Genomic DNA, 9,277 nt, shown 5'->3' with positions numbered 1-9,277 from the left:
GTTGTCAGTAATTGGCAGTGCCATCCTTTCTAGTTTTAGCAGTGCTTGTGCACATGTAGTAACATCTCATTGAAGTTTTAATTGGCATTTTCTGATGACTAATGAGGCTTGCATACATTTTCAATTATTAGTTTCTTCTTTGTAACTCTTGCCCATTTTTCTGTTGCACTAGCTGTTCATTTTCTTATTGATGCATATGAGGGTTTTTTTTTTTAACATCCTGGATATGAGGCTTTTCTTGGTTATATGTGTTGCATGGTGTTTTTGTATGGTGTATTTAGATGAACAATCTTCATTTTAATGTGGGTTGTATTATTTATGTCTTCCTTTAGGCTTGATGCTTTTTATATATTGTTCAGAAAGTCACCCTTTATGCCAAGGTGATGACGATGTGCTCCTATATGATCTTCTGAAAGTTTTATTTTGCTTTTCTTAGAGCTACAGTTCATTTGGAATTATTTTTTCTGTGATTTGATGTGCAAGTTTTATCTTTTTCCATATGCATATGCAGATTACAGACGTCCCAGTTTCCTCTCAAGCTTCTCAGACACTGACACTACGCGTCCATCTTCATATTGTCTCCCCTACATTTAAATACAGCTCTCATGTTTTACGAGTTAGTTATTTAGCTCATCAGACTTGAGCAAGACTTTGCTTCGTAGAGGTGATGAGGATGTAGGAAGGCCTGAGGAAAAGCTAAAATTCTCTCCACTCAACCAGCTTTTCTTCATAGGAGGCCACATATGTGTGTTCAGATTAGCCCATCAGCATGAGTTCTGTGCTTTAAGAGTTACAAAGGACTCAGTAAATCTAGTTATGGACTTCGATGATTTAGAAAATCTTTCTCACAAAATGTTTTTCTATATCTCCAGAAGTCATATTTTTACATTACTGAATTATGTGTTTCTTCAATCAAGAGCAAGGCTGACTTACAAGATAAATGAATTACTAAAATTACTCTTCTATAAGTAAAATCTTTTTTTTTCTTTGACAATGACTATAACCTCTTTTTTTTTTTAATAATTATTTTTTTATTGAAGGGTAGTTGACGCACAGTATTACATTACATTAGTTTCAAGTGTACAACACAGTGGTAGAACATTTATATACATAATTCGAGGCTCTGGCTATCACCCTACCAAGCTGTTACATTATTTTGACTATATTCCTTATGCTATACATTACATCCCGGTTACTTATTTATTTTACCATTGGAAGTCTGTCCTTTTTTTTTTTTTTTTTTTTTGTGAGGGCATCTCTCATATTTATTGATCAAATGATTGTTAACGACAATAAAATTCTGTATAGGGGAGTCAATGCTCAATGCACAATCATTAATCCACCCCAAGCCTAATTTTCGTCAGTCTCCAATCTTCTGAGGCATAACAAACAAGTTCTTACATGGAGAACAAATTCTTACATAATGAATAAGTTACATAGTGAACAGTACAAGGGCAGTCATCACAGAAACTTTCAGTTTTGCTCATGCATTATGAACTCTAAACAGTCAGTTCAAATATGAATACTCATTTGGTTTTTATACTTGATTTATGTGTGGATACCACATTTCTCTCTTTATTATTATTATTTTTAATAAAATGCTGAAGTGGTAGGTAGATACAAGATAAAGGTAGAAAACATAGTTTAGTGTTGTAAGAGAGCAAATGTAGATGATCAGGTGTGTGCCTGTAGACTATGTGTTAATCCAAGCTAGACAAGGGCAATAAAACATCCACGTATGCAGAAGATTTCTCTCAGAACAGGGGGGTGAGGTTCTAAGCCTCACCTCTGTTGATCCCCAATTTCTCACCTGCTGGCCCCCCTGCGACTGTGCCTGTCTTAGGTTGTTCCTCCCTTGAGGAATCTTACCCGTCTCTGGCTAACCAGTCATCTTCCGGGGCCATACAGGGAAATGTGAAGTTGGTAAGTGAGAGAGAAGCCTTATTGTTTGAAAAGGTTAGCTTTTTACATCTTTGCATATTTATGCCCTGTGGCTTCTATGCCCAGCATTTGTCTTGAGGTATCTTTACCACTTGGAAGAATTATGATACTCGATAAATTTGATACGAGGCACAAATTCTATTTAAGGGTTGTAATTAGGAAGGAAGAAGAAAAGCTGTAGAAGTAGCAGGCGGAAGAAAACATGGGAAGATTGATTACTTCTTTGACATATCTTCTTGTAGAGTAACTTCAGCATGAATAGGTTTTAAGCTACTACTTAAATTGCACACACACATTAACATAATAGGAGTATAGTTACATAACCAAAGCATATCTGTAATTACCAGCCATCTCCAGTGAAACCAAGAAATCCAGTTAGGCACCTTAGGCATTTGTGAAAACTTATCTATGATATGGTGGATATTGTCCAAATGAACTTGAACCGTCTGAGAGAAATCAGACAAATTAAAACAACCCATTCCTGGGGACTGTTCACATGCCATATGTTCTTTTAACAGTAAATAGTCTGTAGTTGTAAGACTTTGGAGCGCTACAATTTGCACTTCTCCAAATTCTTGGTTGAATTCCAACAGTATAGATCCAGTCAAATTTGTTGTTTTACTGTATGCACAGGCCAGTTTAGATATCTCCTTCCTCATTCCCATGGCAAGTCCAGGAACGGGTGGGATGAGTGCATCTACAGCTGTAGCAGTGCGTGGATCTTTGTTGGGGTTTTTTGATGATCATCTTCTGGCATGAGTCTTCCAGAGAGTGCTGATGTTGGAAGTTCTTTTTCATATCGTATCTTAGTTCATTTTTGGGGTAGCCCAATTAGGCTTTGATCCTCTGTATAAACACAAACAGACCCTTTGCCTACACTTTTATATGCCCTTTATACCCTTGTGTAGAACTCGTTGGAGGTTACCACACAGGAACTGCCCTTTTTTTTTTTTTTGCTTTGTTTTTGGTATCACTAATCTACACTTACATGACGAATATTATGTTTACTAGGCTCTCCCCTATACCAGGTCTCCCCTATAAAACCCTTTACAGTCACTGTCCATCAGCATAGCAAAATGTTGTAGAATCACTACTTGCCTTCTCTGTGTTGTACAGCCCTCCCTTTTCTCCTACCCCCCCATGCATGTTAATCTTAATACCCCCCTACTTCTCCCCCCCTTATCCCTCCCTACCCACCCATCCTCCCCAGTACCTTTCCCTTTGGTACCTGTTAGTCCATTCTTGAGTTCTGTGATTCTGCTGCTGTTTTGTTCCTTCAGTTTTTCCTTTGTTCTTATATTCCACAGATAAGTGAAATCATTTGGTATTTCTCTTTCTCTGCTTGGCTTGTTTCACTGAGCATAATACCCTCCAGCTCCATCCATGTTGCTGCAAATGATTGGATTTGCCCTTTCCTTATGGCTGAGTAGTATTCCATTGTGTATATGTACCACATCTTCTTTATCCATTCATCTATTGATGGACATTTAGGTTGCTTCCAATTCTTGGCTATTGTAAATAGTGCTGCAATAAACATAGGGGTGCATCTGTCTTTCTCAAACTTGATTGCTGCGTTCTTAGGGTAAATTCCTAGGAGTGCAATTCCTGGGTCAAATGGTAAGTCTGTTTTGAGCATTTTGATGTACCTCCATACTGCTTTCCACAATGGTTGAACTAACTTACATTCCCACCAGCAGTGTAGGAGGGTTCCCCTTTCTCCACAGCCTCGCCAACATTTGTTGTTGTTTGTCTTTTGGATGGCAGCCATCCTTACTGGTGTGAGGTGATACCTCATTGTAGTTTTAATTTGCATTTCTCTGATAATTAGCGATGTGGAGCATCTTTTCATGTGTCTGTTGGCCATCTGTATTTCTTTTTTGGAGAACTGTCTGTTCAGTTCCTCTGCCCATTTTTTAATTGGGTTATTTGTTTTTTGTTTGTTGAGGCGTGTGAGCTCCTTATATATTCTGGACGTCAACCCTTTATCGGATGTGTCATTTTCAAATATATTCTCCCATACTGTAGGGATCCTTCTTGTTCTATTGATGATGTCTTTTGCTGTACAGAAGCTTTTCAGCTTAATATAGTCCCACTTACTCATTTTTGCTGTTGTTTTCCTTGCCCGGGGAGATATGTTCAAGAAGAGGTCACTCATGTTTATGTCTAAGAGGTTTTCGCCTATGTTTTCTTCCAAGAGTTTAATGGTTTCATGGCTTACATTCAGGTCTTTGATCCATTTTGAGTTTACTTTTGTATATGGGGTTAGACAATGGTCCAGTTTCATTCTCCTACATGTAGCTGTCCAGTTTTGCCAGCACCACTTGTTGAAGAGACTGTCATTTCGCCATTGTATGTCCATGGCTCCTTTATCAAATATTAATTGACCATATATGTCTGGATTAATGTCTGGATTCTCTAGTCTGTTCCATTGGTCTGTGGCTCTGCTCTTGTGCCAGTACCAAATTGTCTTGATTACTATGGCTTTATAGTAGAGCTTGAAGTTGGGGAGTGAGATCCCCCCTACTTTATTCTTCTTTCTCAGGATTGCTTTGGCTATTCGGGGTCTTTTGTGTTTCCATATGAATTTTTGAATTATTTGTTCCAGTTCATTGAAGAATGTTGCTGGTAGTTTCATAGGGATTGCATCAAATCTGTATATTGCTTTGGGCAGGATGGCCATTTTGACGATATTAATTCTTCCTAGCCACGAGCATGGGATGAGTTTCCATCTGTTAGTGTCCCCTTTAATTTCTCTTAAGAGTGACTTGTAGTTTTCAGAGTATAAGTCTTTCACTTCTTTGGTTAGGTTTATTCCTAGGTATTTTATTTTTTTTGATGCAATTGTGAATGGAGTTGTTTTCCTGATTTCTCTTTCTGTTGGTTCATTGTTAGTATACAGGAAAGCCACAGATTTCTGTGTGTTGATTTTGTATCCTGCAACTTTGCTGTATTCCGATATCAGTTCTAGTAGTTTTGGGGTGGAGTCTTTAGGGTTTTTTATGTACAGTATCATGTCATCTGCAAATAGTGACAGTTTAACTTCTTCTTTACCAATCTGGATTCCTTGTATTTCTTTATTTTGTCTGATTGCCGTGGCTAGGACCTCCAGTACTATGTTAAATAACAGTGGAGAGAGTGGGCATCCCTGTCTAGTTCCTGATCTCAGAGGAAATGCTTTCAGCTTCTCGCTGTTCAATATAATGTTGGCTGTGGGTTTATCATAGATGGCCTTTATTATGTTGAGGTACTTGCCCTCTATTCCCATTTTGCTGAGAGTTTTTAACATGAATGGATGTTGAACTTTGTCAAATGCTTTTTCAGCATCTATGGAGATGATCATGTGGTTTTTGTCTTTCTTTTTGTTGATGTGGTGGATGATGTTGATGGACTTTCGAATGTTGTACCATCCTTGCATCCCTGGGATGAATCCCACTTGGTCATGGTGTATGATCCTTTTGATGTATTTTTGAATTCGGTTTGCTAATATTTTGTTGAGTATTTTTGCATCTACGTTCATCAGGGATATTGGTCTGTAGTTTTCTTTTTTGGTGGGGTCTTTGCCTGGTTTTGGTATTAGGGTGATGTTAGCTTCATAGAATGAGTTTGGGAGTATCCCCTCCTCCTCTATTTTTTGGAAAACTCTAAGGAGAATGGGTATTATGTCTTCCCTGTATGTCTGATAAAATTCCGAGGTAAATCCATCTGGCCCGGGAGTTTTGTTCTTTGGTAGTTTTTTGATTACCGCTTCAATTTCGTTGCTGGTAATTGGTCTGTTTAGATTTTCTGTTTCTTCCTGGGTCAATCTTGGAAGGTTATATTTTTCTAGGAAGTTGTCCATTTCTCCTAGGTTTCCCAGCTTGTTAGCATATAGGTTTTCATAGTATTCTCCAATAATTCTTTGCATTTCTGTGGGGTCCGTCGTGATTTTTCCTTTCTCGTTTCTGATACTGTTGATTTGTGTTGACTCTCTTTTCTTCTTAATAAGTCTGGCTAGAGGCTTATCTATTTTGTTTATTTTCTCAAAGAACCAGCTCTTGGTTTCATTGATTTTTGCTATTGTTTTATTCTTCTCAATTTTATTTATTTCTTCTCTGATCTTTATTATGTCCCTCCTTCTGCTGACCTTAGGCCTCATCTGTTCTTCTTTTTCCAATTTCGATAATTGTGACATTAGACCATTCATTTGGGATTGCTCTTCCTTTTTTAAATATGCTTGGATTGCTATATACTTTCCTCTTAAGACCGCTTTTGCTGCGTCCCACAGAAGTTGGGGCTTAGTGTTGTTGTTGTCATTTGTTTCCATATATTGCTGGATCTCCATTTTGATTTGGTCATTGATCCATTGATTATTTAGGAGCGTGTTGTTAAGCCTCCATGTGTTTGTGAGCCTCTTTGCTTTCTTTGTACAGTTTATTTCTAGTTTTATGCCTTTGTGGTCTGAAAAGTTGGTTGGTAGGATTTCAATCTTTTGGAATTTTCTGAGGCTCTTTTTGTGGCCTAGTATGTGGTCTATTCTGGAGAATGTTCCATGTGCACTTGAGAAGAATGTATATCCCGCTGCTTTTGGATGTAGAGTTCTATAGATGTCTATTAGGTCCATCTGCTCTACTGTGTTGTTCAGTGCTTCCGTGTCCTTACTTATTTTCTGCCCAGTGGATCTATCCTTTTGGGTGAGTGGTGTGTTGAAGTCTCCTAGAATGAATGCATTGCAGTCTATATCCCCCTTTAGTTCTGTTAGTATTTGTTTCACATATGCTGGTGCTCCTGTGTTGGGTGCATATATATTTAGAATGGTTATATCCTCTTGTTTGACTGCGCCCTTTATCATTATGTAGTGTCCTTCTTTATCTCTTGTTACTTTCTTTGTTTTGAAGTCTATTTTGTCTGATATTAGTACTGCAACCCCTGCTTTCTTCTCACTGTTGTTTGCTTGAAATATGTTTTTCCATCCCTTGACTTTTAGTCTGTACATGTCTTTGGGTTTGAGGTGAGTTTCTTGTAAGCAGCATATAGATGGGTCTTGCTTTTTTATCCATTCTGTTACTCTGTGTCTTTTGATTGGTGCATTCAACCCATTAACATTTAGGGTGACTATTGAAAGATATGTACTTATTGCCATTGCAGGCTTTAAATTCGTGGTTACCAAAGGTTCAAGGTTAGCCTCTTTAGTATCTTACTGCCTAACTTAGCTCGCTTATTGAGCTGTTATATACACTGTCTGGAGATTCTTTTCTTCTCTCCCTTCTTGTTCCTCCTCCTCGATTCTTCATATGTTGGGTGTTTTGTGCTGTGCTCTTTCTAGGAGTGCTCCCATCTAGAGCAGTCCCTGTAAGATGTTCTGTAGTGGTGGTTTGTGGAAAGCAAATTCCCTCAGCTTTTGTTTGTCCGGGAATTGTTTAATCCCACTGTCATATTTGAATGATAGTCGTGCTGGATACAGTATCCTTGGTTCAAGGCCCTTCTGTTTCATTGTATTAAATATATCATGCCATTCTCTTCTGGCATGTAAAGTTTCTGTTGAGAAATCTGACGTTAGCCTGATGGGTTTCCCTTTATAGGTGACCTTTTTCTCTCTAGCTGCCTTTAACACTCTTTCCTTGTCCTTGATCTTTGCCATTTTAATTATTATGTGTCTTGGTGTTGTCCTTCTTGGATCCTTTCTGTTGGGGGTTCTGTGTATTTCCGTGGTCTGTTCGATTACTTCCTCCCCCAGTATGGGGAAGTTTTCAGCAATTATTTCTTCTAAGATACTTTCCATCTCTTTTCCTCTCTCTTCTTCTTCTGGGACCCCTATAATACGGATATTGTTCCTTTTGGATTGGTCACACAGTTCTCTTAATATTGTTTCATTCCTGGAGATCCTTTTGTCTCTCTCTATGTCAGCTTCTATGCGTTCCTGTTCTCTGATTTCAATTCCATCAATGGCCTCTTGCATCCTATCCATTCTGCTTATAAACCCTTCCAGAGTTTGTTTCATTTCTGCGATCTCCTTTCTGGCATCTGTGATCTCCTTCCGGACTTCATCCCATTTTTCTTGCGTATTTCTCTGCATCTCTGTCAGCATGTTTATGATTCTTATTTTGAATTCTTTGTCAGGAAGACTGGTTAGGTCTGTCTCCTTCTCTGGTGTTGTCTCTGTGATCTTTGTCTGCCTGTAGCTTTGCCTTTTCATGGTGATAGGAATAGTCTGCAGAACTGGGACGAGTGACGGCTGGAAGGACTTCCCTTCTTGTTGGTTTGTGGCCCTCCTCTCCTGGGAGAACAGCGACCTCTAGTGGCTTGTGCTGCGCAGCTGCGTGCAGACAGGGTTTCTGCTTCCTGCCCGGCTGCTATGGAGTTAATCTCCGCTGTTGCCGTGGGCGTGGCCTGGCTCGGGCAGCTACTCCAAAATGGTGGAGTCGCGTTGGAGCAGGAGCTGCTGGGAGGCTATTTATCTCCGTAAGGGGCCTCCCTGCTCCCTGCAGCCCAGGGGTTAGGGTGCCCAGAGGTCCCGGATTCCCTACCTCTGGATTAAGTGGCCCGCCCTGCCCCTTTAAGACTTCCAAAAAGCACCCGCCAAAACAAAACAACGACCACAAAAAAAAAATAATAATAATAATAATAAAAAATTTTTTAATTAAAAAAAAAAAAGTTTTTAATAAAAAAAAAAAAAAGGGGGTGGTCGTTCGTTTTTCTTTATTCTCCGGTGCCAGCCTCAGGCCTCTGCTCACCGGTCTTTCTGCCCTGTTTCCCTAGTATTGGGGTCCCTATCCCTTTAAGACTTCCAAAAAGCGCTCGCCAAAACAAAACAGCAAAAAAGCAAAAAAAAAATGGTCGCGCGCTTTTCTTATGTCCTCTGTCGCCCAGCCTCCAGTGCCTGCTCACTGTTCTTGCTGCCCTGTTTCCCTAGTATTGGGGTCCCTATCCCTTTAAGACTTCCAAAAAGCGCTCGCCAAAACAAAACAGCAAAAAAAAAAAAAATGGACGCGCGCTTTTCTTATGTCCTCTGTCGCCCAGCCTCCAGTGCCTGCTCACTGTTCTTGCTGCCCTGTTTCCCTAGTATTGGGGTCCCTATCCCTTTAAGACTTCCAAAAAGCGCTCGCCAAAACAAAACAGCAAAAAAGCAAAAAAAAAAAAAATGGTCGCGCGCTTTTCTTATGTCCTCTGTCGCCCAGCCTCCAGTGCCTGCTCACTGTTCTTGCTGCCCTGTTTCCCTAGTATTGGGGTCCCTATCCCTTTAAGACTTCCAAAAAGCGCTCGCCAAAACAAAACAGCAAAAAAAAAAAAAATGGACGCGCGCTTTTCTTATGTCCTCTGTCTCCCAGCCTCCAGTGCCTGCTCACTGTTCTTGCTGCCC

This window comes from Manis pentadactyla, chromosome 7, assembly GCF_030020395.1.
Source record: "Manis pentadactyla isolate mManPen7 chromosome 7, mManPen7.hap1, whole genome shotgun sequence".
Classification (NCBI taxonomy): domain Eukaryota; kingdom Metazoa; phylum Chordata; class Mammalia; order Pholidota; family Manidae; genus Manis; species Manis pentadactyla.
The sequence above is the reverse complement of the archived record's forward strand: the minus strand, read 5'-3'. Positions refer to the sequence as shown.